Source organism: Oncorhynchus gorbuscha, linkage group LG05 (genome assembly GCF_021184085.1).
Source record: "Oncorhynchus gorbuscha isolate QuinsamMale2020 ecotype Even-year linkage group LG05, OgorEven_v1.0, whole genome shotgun sequence".
Lineage (NCBI taxonomy): Eukaryota > Metazoa > Chordata > Actinopteri > Salmoniformes > Salmonidae > Oncorhynchus > Oncorhynchus gorbuscha.
The window spans coordinates 74,077,716-74,105,583 of record NC_060177.1 but is presented as its reverse complement, the minus strand read 5'-3'; the positions used below and the strand labels follow the sequence as shown (position 1 = coordinate 74,105,583).

The 27,868-nt window shown below is 42.7% G+C and overlaps 1 long non-coding RNA gene across 5 annotated transcripts in view; it reads right to left on the bottom strand.

Annotated features, from left to right (window-relative positions):
* Positions 1 to 20,519, bottom strand: part of LOC124035250 — a 49,482-nt gene extending 28,963 nt beyond the window's left edge. For 4 of the 5 annotated variants that reach the window (XR_006838709.1, XR_006838708.1, XR_006838710.1 and 1 more), the window contains exons 1-3: positions 20,217 to 20,519; positions 14,023 to 14,076; positions 715 to 796 (exon numbers count right to left, since the gene is read on the bottom strand). This is a non-coding gene — a long non-coding RNA (uncharacterized LOC124035250). The remainder of the gene's footprint in view (positions 1 to 714; positions 797 to 14,022; positions 14,077 to 20,216) is intronic. The other variant, XR_006838712.1, reaches the window with a different exon arrangement.
* Between the last annotated feature and the right edge of the window lie 7,349 nt (positions 20,520 to 27,868).

The window sequence follows — 27,868 nt, the reverse complement described above, 5'->3', positions numbered from 1 at the left end:
ACCTACCCATCTTCTGTAATTGTCATGCAAATATTTGTTTTATTTCCCTTATCTGAGGTAATGGTGATAAGACGTTACGGTTATGTCCCAAATGACACCCTTTCTCTTTAGGGGAAACTAGAACATGAAACTAGAACAACAACAAAAAATACCTTGATTTGGGGGATTTTCACTAAATGTAATCCATAGTGTTACATCTGCCCTGCCACACCCTCTACTTCTCATACTGTGTCTCCCTAACCTGCCACCACTCCCCCAGTGCTCTCTCCCTCTCTGTGTGGGTGTATCTGATTGCGTGAGTGGAACAGGTGTGCTGGAGTCAGAGCAGATCCCCACCAGCTGCAGCCTGTTCCATAATCAAGACCTCTACAAATACTCAGTCCTGCCAGATTGTAGCCTTTGCTCAGTCAGTCTGCATTTCAAGCCGTTTGTTCCTGCATAGATCTTGTTATCCTGTGTTGCTTGTTTTCCCTAGCCTGACGCTGCATTTCTCTCCGCTACAGTTCCGTCCGCTCTGACTCTGGTCCCTGTGTCGTCAGTCCCTCATCTCATCAGTCTTGCTTCCCTGCCCTGGACGCCCCACTATACTGCTTCCTTCGATTCTGCTCCGGACCAGCTTCCCCTACCCCCCTTTGCCCAGTTCCTGGTTCCCTGCTACCCAACCGAGCTCCCCCTGGCCTGCACCCCATCTCCCACCTGCTTTTCAATAAATACCTTGGTTACCTTATCCCGGTCTCCTCATCTGAGTCTGCACTTGGGTTCACCTGCTCCACCCCGCTTAACACATAGAAGGGTGCTTTGGAGGAAGTGTTGTTGATATGACATTTGTATGTTAATAAAGCATAATTGAAACAATTAATTGAAGTTGAAACGTGAGATTTTGGCCTTAACCAGACTTCCTTTAAGAATTGGTGTCATGAGGATTTACCACTTGCTCTGTAATATAAGCAGTGTCTTCATTTCAATTCAATTTAAAAATATCCAAGTTCAAGAGCGGGATCTCTGCAACTTTTAGTTATGATCCAATATGTAACCATTAGCAACAGAATGTGAAAATCGATTCAAAATGGTTGCCCTCTGCTGGCGATTCGAAGGAAGTGCAATGACCAGTAAAAGGAGGGATTGTGATTGATTACATTGCCTACCATGTCAATTTCTCTCAAAAAATGGGCCATAACTTTCAAACTAGCAGAGATCCCACTGGAACTTTGATATGCCCGTAGAGTGGATAGGTTCAACAATATATTTTTTGACTAGCCAACTTAAAAACTGTATATATATTTATTTATTAATGTCTGAATATTTTATGCAAGAGCATTTTTATTTAATAAAAGAATACTCATGGGGGCGGAGCTAGCATGTTGGAGTGAACGGCTATGCGTGAGAGGCTCCTGCAACTTTTTTGCGAAATAATCTAATTTAACCTACTTTATGGCACTTTTTACAACAAACGTTTCTTTCTAATACAAGATTGTAACTTTTTATATGAAAATGCCGAGTAATAAGCGACCAAAGGACAATAAATCCACAGCGGAGGCCTACTCCCCACTAAACAACGAGACAGACATGGCGGGAGGCACCTGCAACAACGTGACACTTACAGAACTTACCCGGGCTTTGGGGGAGCTACGTGTTGCTATAGCTGAGGATCTTAAGGCCACTATTGCTGAGCTGGACACCAAAATCGAGAGCGTCATTCGAACGGTCGCTTCGCATGGCCAAAGTATTGTGGACCTTGAGAAAGCTTCTTCAACGCTGGTAGGATCGACGAGTTAGAGAAGCTATGCACATCATTGCAGGATACTGTGCAGAGGCTTTCTGTGAAAGTGGTGGACCTGGAGGGCCGATCCAGACGTAATAACCTTCGCGTTGTTGGTCTGGCAGAGGGGATCGAGGCGGGCTCTTGCCCTACCGACTTCTTCGCCAAGCTATTGAAGGATGCAATGGGATCGGATGTTTTGGATTCGGATCCCCAGCTGGACCGCGCACATCGCTCCCTTGTCCCAGTGCCTGGACCGGGCCAACGTCCTCGCCCAATAATAATCTGTTGTCACAGTTTCAAGACCAAGAATCTTATCCTGCGTGAAGCTCGAATGAGGGGCAACCTGTCACATAAAGGGCATCCATTCCGTGTCTATGAGGATTATGCGCCCGATGTGGCAAAGCATCGCGCCGACTACAGAGATGTCATGAACAAACTCTACAAACTCCAGCTTCGCCCAGCCTTTACTCTTCCCTGCAAGACTAAGAATTACCCCGCCTTCCGGTGAGAAGATTTGGCTCTCGGTTTTGGACGCGGAGAAGTTTATCCGGGGATATACACCAATCCCCCGTACAGGTTAGAGTGCCTTGTTGTTGCGTGTTAGGGTCTGCTCATGGACTCGAATCCATACTATACCATATTGGGTGAAAACGTATTAAACGGGCTCAACAAGGGCTACCGAACATGTAAGACGCTGAGCAGACCAATGGATGGCGGTCACAGCTCTCATTTAACGTTAAATTCACTTTCATCCCGGCTGTGCTCAGCAATGCATATTTTTTACTTCCAGGTTTGATCACTGACACCTTCGGTCGGATATACTTATATTCCCCCACTTTTGTTTCGTTATTTATTTTACAATCCTTACATCACTCTTACTACCATACCATTTATTTATTGCTTGCAGGGGACTGGGGGTGGTGGTTGGGAGGGGGCAGACGCCTCCCAACGGTATATATTTGTATTTATTTTTTATTAAACATGTTTTTTTATGGGGGGAACGTTTAATTTAACAAATCCTTGTTCCGATCTCCTGACCCACAGTATGTAAAGGTACGGCTGACTATGTCGGTTGCGGATGGTTTATTTTTTGACCGGCAGTGCTTAGCAATATAATCTTGAGGCTATATCTAGCTTATCTCTGGGATTGACCCAGGATGACGCTTAAATGCGCAATATGTTTAAGTTGCAACTTATTCGGTTTAGGTTTATTAGATGCTAACTGAACACTTAACTCGCGGGAGCCTCCTCAGTTCATATGTTAGTAGAAGTTCTAGGATAGTGAGAGGTGAATGTATAGTTGGGATTTTATTTTTGTTTTACCTCTTGTTCGAGGTCGCGCCGCGCTTTTTTGGCATCGGCCAGACAATGTGTTTATTATTTTTATTTTTCCTTTTTTTTTCTCTCCTGTTTGTACATGCCTGTTAAATGTGGGTTGATGGGGGGGTAAGTGTTGGGGAAATTAGGGGAACAGGGTGGGAAGTAAAGGTGCTTGCAGGGGGGAGGGGTGGGTTGGATACTGCTCGGGTGTAGGTGCTACATATGCTGATCGTGATGGTTTGGTGCGCTTTCTTACCTTTTTATCAAGTTACATGGTATGCAGGCCACCATAGGATCTACAAACGAGAGGAGGGCGGGGCTTACATTCACTTCCTGGAATGTCAAGGGTTTAAACGAACCAATTAAGAGGGGCAAGGTCCTAGCCCACTTGAAAGCACTCTCGTCTGATATTATATTTTTGCAAGAAACCCATCTGAAGAATAACTCTCATAGCAGACTTAAGTGTAGGTGGGTGGGGCAAGTGTATAACTCTAACTTCTCTGCCAAAACGAGAGGCACAGCGATTCTGGTACGGAAAGGAATTCCCTTTCTACATAAAACCACTATTGCGGATAAAGAGGGTCGGTATGTGATCGCAATAGGAGAAATCCACTCTACCTCAGTAACTCTACTAAATATCTATGGGCCAAACATTGACAACCCCTCTTTTTTCAAAAGAGTCCTTGCCCTGATTCCAGATATCTCCCATACTAACCTGGTCAATGGAGGGGACCTTAACTGTGTGCTAGACCAATATTTGGATAGATCCTCTACCCGGTGAACCCCTACCTCCTATTCAAGCGAAATCTTGAATACCTACATAAAGAATTCAAACTTATTTGATATATGGAGGATCGCTAACCCTACGGGTAGGGAATACTCCTTTTACTCTCATGTTCACAAGGTTTACACTCGAATTGACTACTTTTTGTTGGATGCTAGACTACGCCCCTATACCTGTAATGTGAGATATCATGATATTATAATCTCGGACCACAGTCCACTCACCTTCTCCCTGAGATTGGGTGACATTGTACCAAACGAGATGGTCTGGAAGCTGAATCCTCAGCTCCTCACAGAACCAACATTCTGTGAATATCTTAAAGACCAAATTACATTTTTCTTTGATACCAACGACAACACAGAGACCTCCCCAGCATTATTGTGGGAAACACTGAAGGCTTATCTGAGAGGCTGTATCATCTCCTTTCAGGCTGCCAGGAGTAGGCAAAACAGGAAGAACTAGAGGGACAAATTCACTTACTGGATAGGGAGAATGCTAGCCACCCATCTATGGAGAAACATACAAAAATTACCTCTTTAAAATTTGAATATAATCAGATTCTCTCAGCTAAAATTGCTAAATCTTTTCTCTATGCCAAGCAAAAATATTTTGAGTTTGGTGACAAACCACACAAATTACTCGCCAGACAACTTCGAAAAAATGTGAGTGACCGAATGATTCACAGGGTTAAATCTGCATCTGGGGAATTACTCTCTTCCCCCAAAGACAATGACAGATTCCGGCAGTTTTATGAGTCTCTATATACACATGTAAAGCGGATCCTAACCCCTTAATTATGCAAACATTTTTGGAGGACTGTAATCTTCCTGCCCTGAACCAGGAAGATTCTAACTTCCTGAATAAGGAAATAGCTCTTGATGAAATTCGAGAAACAATTAAATCTCTAAAGAGTGGCAAGACCCCGGGCTCAGATGGATACCCTGGTGAATTCTATAAAACATTCAGCAACATGCTCTCCCCCTATCTGCACAAAATGTTGATTCAGGCCAATGAGGATGGAGCTCTCCCTTCTACTTTGGATGAAGCGTTCCTTTACAGTTATACATAAGAAGGGTAAAGATCCAGAAGAGGTAGGATCATACAGACCAATATCTCTCCTTAAAGATTTAAAGACTTAAAGACCAAAAGATTTTAGCAAAAACTCTGGCTAACAGGCTTAGCACTTTAATTGGCAAATTGGTCCATTCGGATCAGACCGGCTTTATCCCTAACAGAAACTCATTCTTCAATCTCAGGCGCCTCTTCAATATTATGTATTCTCAGAGGTTACCCAACGTGGACCTTCCCGTCATATCTCTTGACGCCGAAAAGGCCTTTGACCAAGTTGAGTGGCCCTATCTATTCAAGGTCCTACAGAAATGTAATATTGGAGATTGGTTCATAAATTGGATCCAGCTTTTATATAGGAACCCCTGTGCCAGAATACTCACTAACCAATCATTGTCGCCCCGATTTAACCTCAACAGGGGGACAAGGCAGGGTTGTGCGCTGTTGCCTATGCTCTTCGCCCTAATTATCGAACCGCTCACTCAGACGATTAGATCTCATGCAGCAATACACGGCTATAATACTAAAGATACTCTAAATAAGATCTCTCTATACGCAGATGACATCCTCCTCTATGTAACAGAACCCCAGGCTAGTATCCCAGCTATTCTTGATGTGATCAATTGGTTTGGTACCTTCTCGGGATACAGAATAAATTGGAACAAGAGTGAATTAATGCCCATACGGTCGCAAAATACCTCCAGGCTAGAACATCTCCCTTTTAAGTTATCTTCAGAAAAATTTACCTACCTAGGAATTGTAGTTAGCAAACAATACTCCTTACTATTTAAAGAGAATTTCCTCTCTCTGATACAAAAACTCAAAGCAAACATACTATTTTGGAGAACTCTCCCAATTTCTCTGCTCGGAAGAATTAATGCCATAAATGGTCTTCCTCCCACAACTGCTCTACCTATATCAGAACATCCCAGTATTCATACCTAAATTATTTCATAAACAACTGGACTCAATTATCAATCCTTTCATCTGGGATTATAAAACACACAGGATAGGTAAAAAACACCTCTGTAAATACAAGATGGAAGGAGGATTGTCTCTCCCAAATGTTATATTTTATTACTGGGCCGCTAACCTCCGCATTGTTACGTTTCTGTTGGATGACGTACTCCCGGCATCCAGCTGGCTTAGTATGGAGCGGGAGGAGTGTCATCCCTTCTCTATTGGCGCTGTGATTTTGTCGCCTGTCAATCTGGAGATGTCACTTTATTGTAACAATCCTATAATAGATAGCACAGTCCGAATCTGGAAGCAAATTAAAGTCCACTTTGAGCTCAGACCAATGTCATTCATGCTTCCTGTCACCAGGAATCCCTCCTTTGCCCCTTCTAACCTTGATAACACCTTTGAGCGATGGGGAGAGTTGGGGATAAGTACCATAGGGGATTTATACATAGAAGGGTCCTTTGCTTCCTTTGAGCTTCTGAGGGAAACTTATAATCTTCCCAGAAGTAATTTTTTCAGATACCTACAAATTAGAGACTACATTAGAAAACACCTCCCAACATTTGGGAATGCTAAACCTACCATGTTTGACGGATGCATAAAAATATGCCCCACCTCAGATAAACTGACATCTGTTAGCACACCTTCTACTGATGCCATCAAGGCAAAATGGGAGGAATAACTAGGGACTGACATCTCAGTGGCAGACTGGGAAGAGAGCTTGGAGTATATCCACACATGCTCCATTAATTCCAGACATCGTCTCATACAATTCAAGGTATTACACAGATTACACTATTCCAAAACTAAACTGCATAGGATATTTCCTGACACATCCCCTACATGTGATAAATGTCAGGCTGCGCAGGGTACACTACTCCACTGCTTTGCCCTATGCTCTAGCTTGCATGGTTATTGGTGTGGAATTTTTAGGATCCTCTCTGAAGTTTTGGAGACTTCAATAGATCCAGAACCGCTTCTGATAATCCTGGGAGTATCTGAGTCCCTAAACGGATTAACCAACCCCCAAAAACAACTAATCTCATATGGTCTCATCTCGGCAAAAAAACAAATCTTGTTGTTTTGGAAAAGGAGGGAAGCGCCCTCTACCAAATTATGGCTCAGTGAATTGGCAAACACTGTACACTTAGAAATAATTAGATATATTCTGAAAAATAAATTATCAACATTTGATAAAAATCTGGCAGCCTTTCCTCTCCCTCTTGGACGTGTCGGCGCTGTGAATTTGTACTTATTAACGCACTATATTTTAATCTACCTTTGGGCAGCGTGTGCTGGCCCTACCACCCGAGCAGTTGGGGGGGGGGGGGGGGGGGGGATCTTCCCTCTTTCTTTCTACGTGTCCTCGTTTTGTATTATGTGTTCTGCACCCAGAACTCTGGGTCTTGTTGTTCCTGTATGCTCTTTTATGTCTAGAAAATAATTGTATACCTGTCATGTATACCTATACACCATTCTTGTGTGTGTTTAATAAAAATATTTGAAACAAAAAAATACTCACAGATCAACAGGTAAAGCTTCATATATTACCAATTTTTGCTTTGTAGCTCCTACAGATGAATCATTACGGTGTCTTAAAGGAGGCCTGGGTAAGGCCAAAATGTCAAATATTCAAACTTCTATTAATTATTTGTCAATGATGCTTTAAGATCTAAATATCAAAATCAATGTCATTTGAAAGCTTACAAAAAAAGGTTGTCAAACTATTTTATAATTCAACTCAAGTGTTTATAATTTTCCCGTATGTTGTAGCGTGGACCCTAGTTTACATTGTCTGAGCTGTTTGTGTTGTGCCAGACATCGGTTGAGACACAGCATTCTCTTGAATATAGGGTCATTTCAAATCATAGAAACTGATTTGGTCTCCTTCCAACAAAGGTTCAGCTTAAACAGGCTTCATAAAGCGTTCATAATGCCTTCATAAGAGCTACATAAAGTCTTAACAAGCATCTAGAACTGTTCGTCATGCTCTATAAAAGGTTGATAAAATGGAATAGCTGTGTGACATAACCCATGTCAAATCAGACATAACCCACCATGTCAAAAATGACATGAACCTGTTCTTTATGAAGTGGGGCATAAAGGCATTATAAATCACATTAGAATGGAGGCTTCACAAAAAATGTATAACCTTGTCACGGATCTTGGTAGAGCATTGCAACACCAGGATAATGGTAAAGATTCCCAGGATCACCCATACATCAAAATGTAAGTCACTTTGGATAAATGGTATATACAAGTATTACTCTAAACTCTTTCTAGAATGGCCCAAACAATGTTGGACCTGATCTAAACTTTCCCCAAATGCTGTGCTGCAGAAGAATACACTCTAAAAAAGTTGTTAAGGCACTTTAAAATCCAATTCTGTTTTTTTACTACTCCGTTTTCTACGTTTTGTTTTTTCAGGTTTCGGATTTGCTCCATTTTATTTCAGGTTTCTCCAGAAAATATCAAATTTGGATTTCCTTGGATTTTCTGTGTTCAGAATAATGCCTAAATCACATCAGGGGACCATGTTTGAGGTCTGGGAAAAATTAAGAAAACTTTTTTTTGTGTGTATGTCACGCCTTGGTCATTGTATCTTGTGTTTTTGTTATATGTTTGGGTAGGCCAGGGTGTGACATGGGTTTATATGTTGTATTTCGTATTAGGGTTTGTATTAATTGGGAGTGTGTATTATTAGGGGTGTGTCTAGTTAGGCTTGGCTGCCTGAGGCGATTCCTAATTGGAGTCAGCTGATTCTAGTTGTCTCGGATTGGGAACCGTATTTAGGTAGCCTGAGTGCGCGTTGTATTTCGTGGGTGATTGTACCTGTCTTAGTGTTAGTCACCAGATAGGCTGTATTAGTTTCATTCGTTTGTTGTTTTCTTCTTCCGTTATTTCATGTACCGTATTAGCTTCATTAAAAGTCATGAGTAACCTACACGCTGCATTTCGGTCTGACTTTCTACAAACAACAGACGAAGATCATTACAGTGTAGTTCCCTTTAATTCAGTATGCATGCACCATCTGGTTAGCAGTGTTTCTGTAGTTCAGTAAACGCACGTTATGGAGTTCGCAAATCAAATGACCACTTCTGGTGCCACTGGGCAGCGAAAAAAATATAGTAAGTTAAAATAATTTGAATTACAATAAAAAGGTTGTAGTAGTTGTATAAGTGTTAGATTACACATACAGTATAAGTGTTAGATTACACATACAGTATAAGTGTTAGATTACACATACAGTATAAGTGTTAGATTACACATACAGTATAAGTGTTAGATTACACATACAGTATAAATGTTAGATTACACATACAGTGCACTCAAAGTATTCACACCTCTTGACTGTTCAACATTGTTACAGCCTTATTCTAACACTGATTAAATCGTTTCCCCCCCTCAATCTACACACAGTAGCCCATAAAGACAAAGCAAAAACATGTTTTTAGAAACAAAAAAATATATATAAAATCAAAAAAACAAAACAATGTCCTCTCACTGTCAACTGCGTTTATTTTCAGCAAACTTAGTTAACATGTGTAAATATTTGTATGAACATAAGATTCAACAGACAAACTGAACAAGTTCCACAGATATGTGACCAACAGAAATGGAATAATGTGTCCCTGAACAAATCAAAAGTAACAGTATCTGGTGTGGCCACCAACTGCATTAAGTACTGCAGTGGATCTCCTCCTCATGGACTGCACCAGATTTGACAGTTCTTGCTGTGAGATGTTACTCCACTCCACCAAGGCAAGTTCCTGGACATTTCTGGGGGGAATGGCCCTAGACCTCTCCCTCCGATCCAACAGGTTCCAGACGTGCTCAACGGGATTGAGATCCGGGGCTCTTCGCTGGCCATGGCAGAACACTGACATTCCGGTCTTGCAGGAAATCACGCACAGAACGAGCAGTACGGCTGGTGGCATTGTCATACTGGAGGGTCATGTCAGGATGAGCCTGCAGGAAGGGTACCACATGAGGGAGGATGTCTTCCCTGTAACGCACAGCATTGAGTTTGCCTGCAATGACAAGCTCAGTCCGATGATGCTGTGACATCGCCCCAGACCATGACGTACCCTCCACCTCCAAAATCGATCCCGCTCCAGAGTACAGGCCTCTGTGTAATGCTCATTCCTTCGACGATAAACGCAAAGCCGACCATCACCCCTGGTGAGACAAAACTGCGACTCTTCAGTGAAGAGCACTTTTTTGCCAGTCCTGTTTGGTCTAGCGACAGTGGGTTTGTGCCCATAGGCAATGTTGTTGCTGGTTATGTCTGGTGAGGACCTGCCTTACAACAGGCCTACAAGCACACAGGCCAGACTGTCAGCCTATTGCGGACAGTCTGAGCACTGATGGAGGAATTGTGTGTTCCTGGTGTAAGTCGGGCAGTTGTTGTTGCCATCCTGTACCTGTCCCGCAGGTGTGATGTTCGGATGTACCGATCCTGTGCAGGTATTGTTACACATGGTTTGCCTCTGCGAGGACGATCAGCTGTCCATCCCGTCTCCCTGGAGCACTGTCTTAGGCGTCTCACAGTACGGACATTGCAATTTATTGCCCTGGCCACATCTGCAGTCCTCATGCCTCCTTGCAGCATGCCAAATGCACGTTCACAAAACTGGGCAGGGACCCTGGGCATCTTTCTTTTGGTGTTTTTCCTGAGTCAGTAGAAAGGCCTCTTTATAGAGTCCTAAGTTTTCATGACTGACCTTAATTGCCTCCCGTCTGTAAGCTGTTAGTGTCTTAATGACAGTTACACAGGTGCATGTTCATGAATTGCTCATGGTTCAATGAATAAGCATGGGAAACAGTGTCAAAACCCTTTACAATGAGGATCTGAAGTTATTTGGATTTTTACCAATTATTTTTGAAAGACCGGTCCTGAAAAAGGGACGTTTCTTTTTTTGCTGAGTTTATACACTGCTCAAAAAAATAAAGGGAACACTTAAACAACACAATGTAACTCCAAGTCAATCACACTTCTGTGAAATTAAACGGTCCACGTAGGAAGCAACACTGATTGACAATACATTTCACATGCTGTTGTGCAAATGGAATAGACAACAGGTGGAAATTATACCCCCCAATAAAGGAGTGGTTCTGCAGGTGGTGACCACAGACCACTTCTCAGTTCCTATGCTTCCTGGCTGATGTTTTGGTCACTTTTGAATGCTGGCGTTGCTTTCACTCTTGTAGTAGCATGAGACGGAGTCTACAACCCACACAAGTGGCTCAGGTAGTGCAGCTCATCCAGGATGGCACATCAACGCGAGCTGTGGCAAGAAGGTTTGCTGTGTCTGTCAGCGTAGTGTCCAGAGCATGGAGGCGCTACCAGGAGACAGGCCAGTACATCAGGAGACGTGGAGGAGGCCGTAGGAGGGCAACAACCCAGCAGCAGGACCGCTACCTCCGCCTTTGTGCAAGGAGGAGCACTGCCAGAGCCCTGCAAAATGACCTCCAACAGGTCACAAATGTGCATGTGTGGGCTTGGTTGGTAGGGATGTCCTTGTCTCACCAGCGACTCCTGTGGCGGGCTGGGCGCAGTGCGCGCTAGCCAAGGTTGCCAGGTGCACGGTGTACCCTCCAACACATTGGTGCGGCTGGCTTCCGGGTGGGATGCACGCTGTGTTAAGAAGCAGTACGGCTGGTTGGGTTGTGTATCGGAGGATGCATGACTATCAACCTTCGTCTCTCCCGAGCCCGTACGGGAGTTGTAGCGATGAGACAAGATAGTAGCTACTACAACAATTGGATACCACAAAATTGGGGAGAAAAAGGGGTAAAAATAATAATAATAATAATTCATTCATTCAGATCTAGGGTGTGTTATTTTAGTGTTCCCTTTATTTTGTTGAGCAGTATATATACATTTACATAAGTATTCAGCCCCTTTGCTATGAGACTCGAAATTGAGCTCAGGTGCATCCTGTTTCCATTGATCATCCTTGAGATGTTTCTACAACTTGGGAGTCCACATGTTGTACATTCAATTGATTGGACTTGATTTGGAACGGCACACACCTGTCTATAAGGTGCTACAGTTGACAGTGCATGTCAGAACAAAAACAAAGCCATGAGCTCCGAGACAGGATTGTGTCGAGGCACAGATCTGTGGAAGGGTACAAAAAAATGCGTGCAGCATTGAAGGTCCCCAAGGACACCGTGGCCTCCATCATTCTTAAACGGACAAAGTTCGGAATCGCCAAGACTCTTGCTAGAGCTGGCCGCCTGGACAAACTGAGCAATGGGAGGAGAAGGGCCTTGGTCAGCGAGGTGACCAAGAAACCGATGGTCACTCTGACAGAGCTCCAGAGTTCCTCTGTGGAGATGGGAGAACCTTCCAGAAGGACAACCATCTCTGCAGCACTCCACCAATCAGGCCTTTATGGTAGTGGGCAAACAGAAGCCACTCCTCAGTAAAAAGGCTTGCCAAAAGGCACCTAAAGGACTCAGACCATGAGAAACAAGATTATCTGGTCTGATGAAACCAAGATTGAACTCTGAACTCTGGCAGCATCATGTTTTGAGGATGTTTTTCAGCAGCAGGCACTGGGAGACTAGTCAGGATCAAGGGAAAGATGAACAGTTTAAAGTACAGAGAGATCATTGTTGAAAACCTGCTCCAGAGCGCTCAGGAACTCAGACTGGGGTGAAGGTTCACCTAACAGGATAACTACCCAAAGCACACAGCCAATACAACACAGGAGAGGTTTTGGGACAAGTCTCTGAATGTCCTTGAGTGGCCCAGCCAGAGCCCAGATTTGAACCCGAACTAACATCTATTGAGGCCTGAAAATAGCTGTGAAACGATACTCCCCATCCAACCTGACAGAGCTTGAGAGGATCTGCAGAGAATAAATGGTATAAACTCCCAAATACAGGTGTGCCAAGCTTGTAGCGTTATCCCCCAAAAAACTCAAGGCTGTAATCACTGCCAAAGGTGTTTCAACAAAGTACTGAGTAAAGGGTCTGAATACTTACGTAAATGTGGTATTTAATTTATTTATTTTGCAAAAATTGCTTCATCATTATGGGGTAAGTCTCATTTCAAACAAAGCATTACAGGACACTACCTAATGTGTCAATAAGTAGGTTAAAAGTTCTGCTGATTTATGAAAGTTCTCTCATGATCCAAAGGTTACTGTAGGGTGTGAAGTTTTTACATAGGTTGATGGAACTGCAAAGCTTGCGTTTGTGTATGTCAGACCCGAGATGGTTTGGAGTAGTAGTACCTGAGACTACCACACCAGGTAGTCCTCTTCTGTTTACTAGATGGAGACCAAACTTGATTACAACCTGTTGCAATGGTGCCAACATTTTGTGGCTGATCTTTCAGCGGGAGAGAGGGTGAATGTGTCAAAGACCTGACTGGGCCCAGCACCCCACGGTATGGCTTGTTATATTGTTGTCAAAAACCTGACTGGGCCCAGCACCCCACGGTATGGCTTGTTATATTGTTGTCAAAAACCTGACTGGGCCCAGCACCCCACAGTATGGCTTGTTATATTGTTGTCAAAAACCTGACTGGGCCCAGCACCCCACGGTATGGCTTGTTATATTGTTGTCAAAGACCTGACTGGGCCCAGCACCCCACGGTATGGCTTGTTATACTGTTGTCAAAGACCTGACTGGGCCCAGCACCCCACGGTATGGCTTGTTATATTGTTGTGTGCGTGTTTGTGAGGAACATTTAACTTTGTTTCACAACAAAGCCATTTTCAATTTCCTTATGTTGGTGGCTTTCATCAAGGTAATTGTTGCCTGGTGTCACATTACTTCTCTTTAGAGCGTGTGTCATCCTGCAGCACAACATGTCACCCTTTATAATGCACATGTTTGTCATATTCGACATAGTGGATTGTCACATTTGACATTGGTGATTGTTACACAGTTATGTCACATTTGTGAACCCTTTATTAATCACGACGTATGGTTATAAATGCTTTATAACACATTTATGTAGTTCTTATGAAAGCATTATTAAGTCTTTATGAAGCCTTTATTAACTGAACGTAATTTAAAGTGGGACCAGAGAATTCATAGAATGCTATCCCTTCAGACCACTGCAATTTAGATGGTAAACTTTTTTTTAAATAATAAGATTACTAACCTTTATTTTAGCAGGGAGTCCCATTGAGACCAATGCCTCTTTTCCAAGGGAGCCCTGCATAAACAAAATTTAAGAAAAATGTACAACATTCAAACATACAATGTACACTGAGTGTACAAACATTAAGAACACCTGCTCCTTCCATGACCAGGTGAACCCAGGTGAAAGCTATGATCCCTTATTGAAGTCACTTGTTACATCCACTTCAAATCAGTGGAGACAGATTAAAGAAGGATTTTCAAGCCTTGAGACATGGATTGTGTGTGTGCAATTGAGGGTGAATTGGCAAGACAAAATATTTAAGTGCCTTTGAACATGGTATGGTAGCAGGTGCAAGGCGCGCCAGTTTGTATCAAGAACTGCAACGCTGCTGGTTTTTTTCACTCAACAGTTTCCCGTGTGTATCAAGAATGGTCCACCACCCAAAGGACATCCAGGGAACTTGACACAACTGTGGGAAGCAGCGTCTCAGCCAGCCTTGACCGGGAGACCCATGAGGTGGCAACACAATTGGCTCAACATTGTCCGGATTAGGGGAGGATTTAAATTTCCTTGTCCCATCACGCTTCAGTGACTCCTTGTGGCGGGCCAGGTACCTGCATGCTGACTTTGGTTGCCAGCTGGACGGTGTTTCCTCTGACATAAATTGGTGCAGCTGGCTTCCGGGTTACACCCTGACTACACCGCTCTCGTCGCGTGCAAAATAAATGTAGAAATCTATATTATTCAATTATTGCACCCACTGTGCGTGCGTGCCAAGGAGCGTCTGCGTTGCCAAGGACTAAAATACAAGTTTGTGCTATTTGTGAAGCAGATCGCACAGCAAGTCCTTTCTTTCCCATCTCCTCATTGGTTTATAGAAGCAGGTACCCACGTGCCATCTCCTCATTGGTTATACCCACGTGGGTGACTGAAAGACAGGTCAGTGGTGGCAATGCACCTAATTTATGAAAGTTGCCAAACGCAATATAAAGTCCAGAGAAGAAAAGGCCTGGAAGGAGGAGAGATGACTAGAAACGATTCGGTTGACCGTTTTATGTGTGGATTAATTGTTGGAGTAGAGGAACTTGTGCATTTCAGGTAAAATAACAACTCAATGTTTATATCCCAGGACAAATTAGCTAGTAACAGCAAGCTAGCTAAGTAGGACAAATTAGCTAGCTTGCTAAATTGACATAAATGTTTCATGCTTTTTGACCTGTCCCCAAATTAATGTAATTGGTTCAGAGTTTGTTTTTGATATTTTAACCTGCATGCCATGATCGCGTTTGGTGTGGGGGTACAAAATAAATGTATGCACGATGGCGCACGTGCGCAGCGGTTTTGGGTTCCGTGTTATTCAAGCAGTGTGTCAAGAAGCAGTGCGGCTTAGCAGAGTAGTGTTTCGGAGGAGGGATGGTTCTCAACCTTTGCCTCTCCCGAGTCTGGAGGAGAGTTGCAGAGATTGGACAAAACTATAACTACCAATTGGATATCACAATATTGGGGAGAAAAGGGGAGGGGTACAACAACAAAAATGCTCTGCAGATCATTCCATACAAAATAGTGAGAGTGGCTCCCCCTTTGAAGAGGGGGATGACCGCGGCAGCTTTCCAAACTTTAGGGATCTCAGACGATAAGAAAGTGGTTTGATCAGGCTAGCAATAGGGTTTCAACCATTGTGGTGGATAATTTTAGAAAGAGAGGGTCCAGATTGTCTAGCCCAGCTGATTTGTAAGGGTCCAGATTTTCCAGCTCTTTCAGAACATCAGCTATCTGGATTTGGGTGAAGGGGAAATGGGGGAGGCTTGGGCAAGTTGCTATGGGGGGGTGAAGAGCTGTTGACCGGAGTAGGGGTAGCCAGCTGGAAAGCATGGCCAGCTGTAGAAAAATGCTTATTGAATTTAGCGATTATCGTAGATGTATCAGTGGTGACAGTGTTTCCTAGCCTCAGTGCAGTGGGCAGCTGGGAGGAGGCGCTCGTATTCGCCATGGACTTTAGTGTCCCAGAACTTTTTGGAGTTTGTGAAACAGGATGCAAGTTTCTGAAAAAGCTAGCCTTTGCTGTCCTGACTGCCTGTGTATATTGGTTCCTAACTTCCCTGAAAAGTTGCATATTGCAGGGGCTATTTGATGCTAATGCAATACGCCACAGGATGTTTCTGTGCTGGTCAAGGAAAGTCAAGTCTGTAGTGAACCAAGGGCTATATCTGTTCTTAGTTCTAAATGAATGGGGCAAGCTTATTTAAGATGGTGAGGAAAGCACTTTTAAAGAATAACCAGGCATTCTCTACTGACGGAATGAGGCCAGGTCGATTAGAAAGGCATGCTCGCTGAAGTGATTTAGGGAGCGTTTGACAGTGATGAGGGGTGGTCGTCTGACCGCGGACCCATTATGGACGCAGGCAATGATCGCTGAGATCCTGGTTGAAGACAGCAGAGGTTTATTTAGAGGGCAGATTGGTCAGGATGATATCTTGAAGGTGCCCTTGTTTACAGATTTAGGGTTGTACCTGGTAGGTTCCTTGATAATTTGTGTGAAATTGAGGGCATCGATCTTAGATTGTAGGATGGCCGGGGTGTTAAGCATATCCCAGTTTAGGTCACCTAACAGTACAAACTCTGAAGATAAATGGGGCAATTAATTCACATATGGTGTCCAGAAAAGAGCTGGGAGCTGAGGGGGTCTATAACAAGAACTGTTTGTCGGGAGCTTCATGAAATGGGTTTCAATGGCCGAGGAGTCGCACCCAAGGCTAAAATCACCATGTGCAATGCCAAAATAGGTCAACTTTGAAATCACCGCACTAAACTTTGATATCATTCAGATCAATAAGGAAAATATTTACACAAGAAGCAACCTAATAATCACACAGTGAACTCTAGTCATTTTGTAAATTCACCATTCTGCGATTCTCACTTTTAAACATTGCACAGTGTTCAACACAATGCTCTTTACGTCATCCAAAAGTAAACCAAAATATAAAATCAAAACCAAGCAAGTATAATTGCGTATAGTATAATTATGGAATGCGGTATACACATTCCAACCAAAAAGATAAATACACTCACTACATGACCAAAAGTATGTGGACACCTGCTCGTCAAACATCTCATTCCAATATCATGGGCATTACTATGGAGTTGGTCCACCTTTGCTGCTATAACTGCTTCCAATCTTCAGGGAAGGCTTTCCACTAGATGTTGGAACATTGCTGCAGGGACTTGCTTCCATTCAGCCATAAAATCATTAGTGAGGTCGGGCACTGATGTTGGGCGATTAAACCTGGTTCGCAGTCGTGGTTCCAAATGATCCCAAACATGTTCGATGGGGTTGAGGTCAGGGCTTTGTGGAGGCCAGTCAATTTCTTCCACACCAATCTCAAAAAAACATTTCTGTATGGACCTCGCTTTGTGCACGTGGGCATTACCATGCTGAAACAAACGAGGACCTCCCCCAAACTGTTGCCACAAAGTCGTAGGCACAAAGTCGTCTAATGTCATTGTATGCTGTAGCATTAAGATTTCCCTTCACTGGAACTAAGGGGCATAATCCAAACCAAAAACAGCCCTAGACCATTATTCCTTCTTCGGCAAACTTTACACTTGGCACTGCTTTGGGGCAGGTAGCGTTCTCCTAACATCCACAAAACCCAGATTTGTCCGTTGGACTGCCAGATGGTCAAGCATGATTCATCACTCCAGAGAACGCGTTTCTACTGCTCCAGAGTCCAATGGCGGCAAGCGTTAAACCACTCCAGCAGACGCTTGGCATTGCACATGGTGATTTTAGGCTTGGGTGCGGCTGCTCGGCCATAGAAACCCATTTTACGAAGCTCCCGACAAACAGTTATATTGCTGACGTTGCTTCCAGAGGCAGTTTGGAACTCGGTAGTGAGAGTAGCAACTGAGGACAGACCAATTTTACGCGGAAAGGTGGCATCCTATGACGGTGCCACGTTGAAAGTCACAGAGCTCTTCAGTAAGGCCATTCTACTACTGTACCAATGTTTGTCTATTGTGATTGCATGGCTGTATGCTCAATTTTGTACACCCATCAGCAACGGGTATGGTTGAAATTGCCAAATCCACTCATTTGAAGTCGTGTCAAAATGTGTGGATTTGTCAATATCAGAACTTTTCAAAATGCACATAAGTTCTTCGTTGCAAGGGTTCACCTTCCTCCAAAGGACCCTTCTATGGATTCCGTTTTGTGAAAATCTCTAAAATCATGGTATTTTTGTTTCTAGTTTCATGAGGAATCACCCATGATGCCTGGAGTAACACACACTTATGCCAATATCATCTTCTATCAAGGACAATGAAGAGTATTTTAAGTTTGACTCCTCAGTCCTCACTGGACTAGCAGAGTCATCAAATATTTTTTTTCATATAGTTGTCAAGTGTACATTTTTGCAGATACCTACCCATGTACTGAACTTTTAAGAAATGTGCTTTGTTATTTCTGACTATGGGGATACAGGCTCATTTGTAGCGGCACAGTTGAGGTAGACAATTCTCTCTGACACATCACCTCTGTACTCATCACCTCACTAAAGGAGTCAAAGCTGTGTCTCATTTCAGTCCATCTTCACCTCAAATACAAGATAGAAGACAGGGATGTCCACTCAACAGCAGCACTACACAGTAAGGCTACTTGAGACTGAAACCATGCATCTTTGGCCAGTTCACACCACTCTTGGCTAAATGTCACCAAGTGTATTGTTACACATACTCTCATTTCTAGCACACACTGAAGCAATGACTCATATCTTTATAGCATATACTGTATTTGGTACAAAGTATCACACATTCAACGATATTGTAACTATTTTTTAAGATCACTAAGCACGTTTCCATGCAGTTTTTATGCGAGTTAAGTCATATCATATATACAAAAATTAATGACAGCGGTGATGGAAACAGAAAGTATAAATGTCAACTGATCATTTGTTCTTCACATGGTGGGGATCTTTTTGTGTCGGTAAAAGGAATTATGCGGGGGAAAAATAAATCGGTGGAAACTCCATTGTGCGGAAATAGTGATATAATAAATATCATGTAGAAGTACATTTGGAGTCACGAGATTATAGATCGTGTGTGGTCATCCCACAACGATTTGGGGAAACCATGCAGTTTATTAGGCTACTGTTTAAATAAATGATGATGAAATTCACAGGCTGGTGAAAGTGCACGGTAATGAGTTCGATGGCGCTTTCCAAAAAATATCGAGGGTTTTATTCTGGTGACATGATGATCGGTGCTTGAATGCCATTTGACGAAAACAAATATTCTCGCGCTTATCCATAATAATCAAATCCTTGACAACCCGCACAGTGTCTGTGAACGGTTGGCTAGAGCGCAGGTACCAAGACCAGAGTAGGCACATTTGCTATTTAACGCAACAGTTTTCGTGACAAAACTATCCATAGAGTTGAAAATGCGATGGAAACACATTGAACTTTAAGTTAATGTACTGAATAAAAATCAAAGCGAAAAAGTAGTCTGTGTGCACTACCTCATTACCTGATTTTTATCCGCAACAGGTCCATTTGGTGGAAACACTGGGTTGGAAAATGCGAATATTTTCTTTATGCGGATTCTAGAATATTCATATGAAAATCTGTCTCCATTTGAATGGAAACCCAGTTACCGGTTTAAAAATACTATCTTAAAAAATCTCTCCCCCCCTCTCCAAAGTGTAACTGATTTTAAAAATATGAGAATTTCAAATGAGGGGAAGGCAAATAGCCTTATCTTTAATACCCTAAAAAAATGAATATTTTCTACGGTCATATAGATGGAAAATATTGGATAGTAAATATTTATTCTGGCTGGCATAGCACACCAACCTAACATAAACCAACGTTTGTGCAAATGCCTCGTTGTATGCAAGTAAAAGTAATTCAATATCTGTGAACTTATGTTTATTGATCGTTTCGTCCCAAAAATATATTTATATGAAAATGTATTGCTTCAGGTCAACCTTTTTTTCTGATTGAGAGCAATGCTACTTTAATTTACAGGTTAAACAAAATATACTCGTTTGGTTCTAAACACCCACGAAGCACAGCTGCTAGCATGCGTCTAGAATCTTGCGGATAAAAATATATACTTTACAAAAGGTAATGCAACTTCTGAGAACATACATGCGATTCATTGACAGTTGTTGACCCATGCAACAATAACGCCCAAACATTTAAGAAAAAGCCTACCTTCTTGAGCGAGCGCTTCACTCCAATTACTTTGACAGAAGTTGAAAATAGTTATAAGCTATGCAAATGTTGATGAAACACGCCACGAGTGGTTGTCGCAGAATAGCCTAGACGTTTTCCCAATTAATCCAAATCAAGTTGCAGGAATTGATTATTCATTGCTGATCAAATTTCGCAAACTCAACGAGACATGCGGCTTGGCGAGGTAATTCCATATTTCTTATCTTAACGCCTCGCCTCTCAAGTCCAACTGAGCTACTGAGTTCAGGGAGCTGTGTCAATCACACAAAGTCCATGGGAGCAAGTACCCACCTAACAAGCATACATGACTAGCATAGCCTACTGTGCACGTCCCTTCCCCATACACACTCCCTCCACCCGGCACGCACGTGCACACGCACGCACTAAACCTCTCCCCTTGAGAACTGAGGTGGTTTTCTGACACTCTGAATTCAGTAAGCCCTACAATAGCTATTTTTTTTCAATACTGTGTCAAATTGTTCAAGTTCTAACTTGCCAATTAAACTCATTCCCACAAGGGGCTGAAGGCACATAAGCCCACACACACCATGTGGTGAATTCAATTCTCAGCTGGAATGGTGAACAAGGCTGATTCATTCATTGCTAATTCAAGGACACTATGAGAGCCAGATTCAAGCAAATCAGTATTGTCCAAAACTCAGAGCTCCACCACTGAAATACACCCTTTATTTTCACCCAGCAAACGTTGTTTCATTAATTAATCATATTACCATTGATTACCGGATGGGTTAGAGAGGGGGGCTTGGGGGGTGGGGAAGGCAGATGGGCAAGAATCCATGCAACATGTTAATTACACTAAAATAGATTTCACCCATTGAATTGTGTTTCCTATCTATCTATACCATGAATACTATGATCGATCTTACAGTATTTTCCTGAAATGCACAGGATCTGAATAAATCTCATGAGCGCACAAGCACACTGAATTGAAAAATGTATTTAGCCAGCAATCTCAGTTCGAAATGGGATGTAAACAGGGATGGAACCTAAGGATTTTAGGCACTGGCCAGCCGGGCTAGTAGACTCCAATTTTGACTCTCCCGGGTCGAAAATCTGTGCCATGCGATATCTTAAAATACAACATTTCACTGGCTGGTGGGCTCATTGGGCACATTTTCTACTAGCCCGGTCTGAAGGGCTAGCGGGCTGGCTTAATTTCCATCCCTGGATGTAAACAAATAGAAAACAGATACAGTATGTCCATGTTCTTGCCCCCTCTTAGAGCAGCAAGAAGACCAAATGGAGGCTGATTGTTGCTAGATGCAATTATCATTATGAAATTGATATTGATTGTGCTGCTGAATCTTAATTAATAAAGTCCATAGTAAAGTAGATGGACAGCCCACACCAAAATAGTATTCTATCGATGTACCCACTGGGTGCACACTAGTTAAATCAACGTTCTTTCAACGTTATTTCAAAGAAATTACATTGAACCGACATGGAATAGACATTCAAAATCAAATCAAATTTTATTTGTCACATATACATGGTCAGCAGATGTTAATGCGAGTGTCGCAAAATGCTTGTGCTTCTAGTTCCGACAATGCAGTAATAACCAACAAGTAATCTAACTAACAATTCCAAAACTACTGTCTTATACACAGTGTAAGGGGATAAAGAATATGTACATAAAGATATATGAATGAGTGATGGTACAGAGCGGCATAGGCAAGATGCAGTAGATGGTATCGAGTACAGTATATACATATGAGATGAGTATGTAAACAAAGTGGCATAGTTAAAGTGGCTAGTGATACATGTATTACATAAAGATGCAGTAGATGATATAGAGTACATTATATTATTATTATTATATTATATGAGATGAATAATGTAGGGTATGTACATTGCCTTGCGAAAGTATTCGGCCCCCTTGAACTTTGCAACCTTTTGCCACATTTCAGGCTTCAAACATAAAGATATAAAACTGTATTTTTTTGTGAAGAATCAACAACAAGTGGGACACAATCATGAAGTGGAACGACATTTATTGGATATTTCAAACTTTTGTAACAAATCAAAAACTGAAAAATTGGGCGTGCAAAATTATTTAACCCCCCTTAAGTTAATACTTTGTAGCGCGAAGCGTGAAGCTATAAACACGAGTGCTGACATGCAACCACACATAGACAATAACCCACATAACACCCTCATCACACCCTGACCTAACCAAAATAATAAAGAAAACAAAGATAGCTAAGGTCAGGGCGTGACATCGACTTTTGGTCTGATAGCATGAGGTACGCGTTGTGCTTTCAGAAACTTTGGTTTGGTGTCTGGCTTATTGCAAAACTTCACTGTAGTCTTTAATGCTTCCCAGCTCTCCATTGAATAATTATCCATGTTTCTTTAAGATGGAGGGTATGCTTGTGTCTTCATGTGTCATTGCATGCACTGATGGCCAGTCCAGTGTGATTTTCTCCAACCACAAATATCCCAGTAGTGATGGAAAGTTCCCTTTCACGATGTAGAGTGGCAGCTTTTCAGTTTGTCCGTTTAACTGAACTGTGACCTCAGTTATACCTCTCACAGCAACAGATTCACCTGTGTAAGTCTTTAACACAATGTGTGCTGGTTGAAGTGGAAGGTGTTTCAATGTCTTTTTGTGGACTGTGTCTGAAATAAATCAAATCAAATTGATTTATATAGCCCTTCGTACATCAGCTGATATCTCAAAGTGTTGTACAGAAACCCAGCCTAAAACCGAAACAGCAAGCAATGCAGGTGTAGAAGCACGGTAGCTAGGAAAAACTCACTAGAAAGGCCAAAACCTAGGAAGAAATTTAGAGAGGAACCAGGCTATGAGGGGTGGCCAGTCCTCTTCTGGCTGTGCCGGGTGGAGATTATAACAGAACATGGCCAATATGTTCAAATGTTCTTTTAACAAACAGCATGGTCAAATAATAATAATCACAGGCAGAACAGTTGAAACTGGAGCAGCAGCACGGCCAGGTGGACTGGGGACAGCAAGGAGTCATCATGCCAGGTAGTCCTGAGGCATGGTCCTACGGCTCAGGTCCTCCGAGAGAGAGAGAAAGAAAGAAAGAGAGAACTTAAATTCACACAGGACTCCAGATATGACAGGAGAAGTACTCCAGATATAACAAACTGACTCTAGCCCCCCAACACATAAACTACTGCAGCATAAATACTGGAGGCTGAGACAGGAGGGGTCAGGAGACACTGTTGCCCCATCCAATGATACCCCCAGACAGGGCCAAACAGGAAGGATATAACCCCACCCACTTTGCCAAAGCACAGCCCCCACACCACTAGAGAGATATCTTCAACCACCAACTTAGCATCCTGAGACAAGGCCGAGTATAGCCCACAAAGGTCTCCGCCACGGCACAACCCAAGGGGAGATGCCAACCCAGACAGGAAGATCACATCAGTGACTCAACCCACTCAAGTGATGCACCCCTCCTAGGGACGGCATGAAAGAACACCAGTAAGCCAGTGACTCAGACCCTGTAATAGGGTTAGAGGCAGAGAATCCCAGTGGAAAGAGGGGAACCGGCCAGGCAGAGACAGCAAAGGCGGTTTGTTGCTCCAGAGCGTCATTTTTGGACAGAAAGTTTCTGGTTTTTGGAATGTTAAGTAGATGGGATAAAGCTGTCCTTGAAACAGTCTTGAAATGTTCATCAAAAGAGAGATCGGGGTCCAGAGTAACGCCGAGGTCCTTCACAGTTTTAACAAGACTTTCTCATCTGAGTTACTCACCTCTCTCAACAGTGTGAACATGTCTATTTTTCTTTTGTTGGAATGTCTTTTTTTTCTTCAGTCTTTGATGTTTTCTCTGAGCTCTTGTTGTTTATACAAGCTTGTTCGATGTGTCCCTTTTACCACAGACTCGGCAATCCAACACCTTACACCAGCATCAGACGGCTGATGTCCTACTTTGCCACAGTGGAAGCATGTGCCTTGATTTCCCTGTCTCTGATTTTCAGTTGCAACTCGGTGCACTTTTCCTGAAGAACTCAACTCCCCAGCCTCTTGAGCAGCTAGTTCCAAGGACACACAGACTTCAACAGCCTTTGCCAAGCTCAGATTACTTTGTCAATCGTCGCTTTTGTGTAGCTTCACTCTGTAGCCCACATTGTAGTCTGTCTCTAATGGTGTCATTTAGAACATCATTAAACTCAGTGCTCGGATAGTTTCTTTAATGCAGCAGCAAACATTATCCCGGATTCTCCCTCTTCCTGATTTCTTCTGTGGAACCTTTCAGCATAATAACTAGTGGTTTTGGTCAAAATATCCACAATATCTCCATATTGTACGTCTTATTACCTGGCCTGTCTGGCTGTAGCCTTCTGCATTGTAAATTAAATGTCTTTGGCCCCATAACACAAAAATATGTAGGCACAATTTTGTCCTCATCTATGTCATTGGCGAGAACGAAATAGTCAAACCATTCTGTATATGAGCTCCACTGCTCAATACTTTCATCAAACTGTCCAATGTTTCCAACAATTCCAGACATTTTTAATTTCTCAATAAGCTCCTGATTGTCACTCACTTCAATATTGTCCTCAATCATGGCAATATTTTGTGATCATTTGATCTTCATTCACTTCACTTACTAACGTTGCATCCTAAAGTTCGCTCATTTAGCAGTTTTTAATTTCAAAGTTTGTCTTCACAGTTGAGTAAATGTCCTTTCCTTTACTCACTCTATATTCCTCCCTTTTAAATCACCTTGTTTTCCTTCTCCGAAGTCCGTCTCAAATCCTTTTTTGTAGTGATGATGCTAACTCTGTCTCTTAGCTAGCTCGACTATGCACTTGCTTCTGATAGCAATACACTGTGCTAACATTAGCTTAGACTGTACCATGGAAGATTACAGTTTTAAAAACAACTTTTTCTGGACAGAATAGTCACTGTAGGTTCACACATACTCTTCACCACTTTGGTTATGTTTCATGGGTTTCCTAACCACACAAAAAAATTCAAGTCAATAATGATGAGACGGGAATCAATTCAACCATTTAACTAGAAAGTGCTCATCTCAACGCATTCAACACTCATGATGCTCTGCAGCACAACTCCAATACACAACACTTGCCACTTCCAGGCAAGATTCCTGGAATCTGTAATACTGTGCAGTCAGTGTCTATACGATTAGGTGTGAATATGCTTTATAGGTGGTCTCTCCCTCTAAGTTACTCTAACTAGCCATTCAGCTAACTGCTAACCTCTGTAGTTAGCCTGCAAGCTAGCTAGCAAAGCTGACGGGATTGCAAACGGGTTAACATAAAAATCTTATTTAAGTCCAGCCAAACCCCCAAAATAGTTTTTCTAAATATTAGCTAGCTCACATTTATGAAGCCAGCAAACATGTTCCTCGCACACTAGGAACATATTCCCTCCAACGTTATAACAAAAATGTTTAGATTGCTCCCAAAACACAAGTTTTCTGGAGACTTGTGAGCAAAATGCTGATGAAATCTCCCACTGTATGCATTTTTGGTAGACTGACTGTGTCCAGCACGAGGGTAAATCCACACACAATGCTTCTCTGACCTGAACACAATCAGACCTCAATGGAACTTTTGTGCATCTAGACTTTTCATCTTATTCTAATAGCAGAAGTCACATGTAAGTGTCAAGTGTAGACATGCCCTCATTGGCCTTGTGGTTAGAATGTCTGCCCTGATATCCAAAGGTTGGGGGTTTGATCACCAGTCATACCAAAGACTCTAAATATGGAACCAGATGCCTCTCTTGTTGGCACTTAGCATTAAAGGCCCAATGCAACCCTTTTTATATCAATATTAAATCATTTCTGGGTAAAAATTAACTACCTTACTGTAATAGTTTTCCATTCAAATTGACAAAAAAAATAGCTTTTTAGCAGAAAACCTTTTTGCTATGACTGATCTGAGTAGGGAAGGGAAAAATTCAAACTAGATGTTATTGGCAGAGACGTTTGGAAGTCTTTGTTATTGGTCAATTAACCAATTTACCTCCTGATGTCACCAGGCAAGCCGAAACTCCGGCCCATGTGTAACGGCAGATTTCCTCTTCGTCCAAAGAGGAGTAAGGATCGGAACCAAGATGCAGCGTGGTAAGTGTTCATGACGATTTATTAAAAACGAACTGAACACTGAAATACAACACAATAAATGATGTGATGCAAACCGAACCAGTACCGTGTGGCGACAAACACGGAAACAAACACCCACAAACCAACAGTGAAACCAAGGCTACCTAAGTATGATTCTCAATCAGAGACAACTAACGACACCTGCCTCTGATTGAGAACCATACTAGGCTGAACACCCCAACTCACGCCCTGACCATACTAAATAAAGACAAAACAAAGGAAATAAAGGTCAGAATGTGACACCTTTCGAACCTGTTGATTATCAGGTCCTGTGTACAGTGTTGTAGTGGAGGCTATACACAGGAATACACCGTATACCCACTTATTTTTCAATTGACATTGCGTATACTCACTTCTTAATCCTTACAATGCATATCAAAGTAGTGTAGTGGAGGTACAGTGGGGCAAAAAGTATTTAGTCAGCCACCAATTGTGCAAGTTCTCCCACTTAAAAAGATGAGAGAGGCCTGTAATTTTCATCATAGGTACACTTCAACTATGACAGACAAAATGAGAAAAAAATCCAGAAAATCACATTGTAGGATTTTTATGAATTTATTTGCAAATGATGGTGGAAAATAAGTATTTGGTCACCTAGAAACATGCAAGATTTCTGGCTCTCACAGACCAAATCAAATCAAATGTATTTATATAGCCCTTCGTACATCTGCTGATATCTCAAAGTGCTGTACAGAAACCCAGCCTAAAACCCCAAACAGCAAGCAATGCAGGTGTAGAAGCACGGTAGCTAGGAAAAACTCCCTAGAAAGGCCAAAACCTAGGAAGAAACCTAGAGAGGAACCAGGCTATGTGGGGTGGCCAGTCCTCTTCTGGCTGTGCCGGGTGGAGATTATAACAGAACATAGTCAAGATGTTCAAATGTTCATAAATGACCAGCATGGTCGAATAATAATAAGGCAGAACAGTTGAAACTGGAGCAGCAGCACGGCCAGGTGGACTGGGGACAGCGAGGAGTCATCATGTCAGGTAGTCCTGAGGCATGGTCCTAGGACTCAGGTCCTCCGAGAGAGAGAAAGAGAGAATAAGAGAGAGCACGCTTAAATTCACACAGGACACCAAATAGGACAGGAGAAGTACTCCAGATATAACAAACTGACCCTAGCCCCCCGACACATAAGCTACTGCAGCATAAATACTGGAGGCTGAGACAGGAGGAGTCAGGAGACACTGTGGCCCCATCCGAGGACACCCCCAGACAGGGCCAAACAGAAGGATATAACCCCACCCACTTTGCCAAAGCACAGCCCCCACACCACTAGAGGGATATCTTCAACCACCAACTTACCATCCTGAGACAAGGCTGAGTATAGCCCACAAAGATCTGCGCCACGGCACAACCCAAGGGGGGGGGGGGGGCGCCAACCCAGACAGGATGACCACATCAGTGAATCAACCCACTCAGGTGACACACCCCCTCCGGGGACGGTATGAGAGAGCCCCAGTAAGCCAGTGACTCAGCCTCTGTAATAGGGTTAGAGGC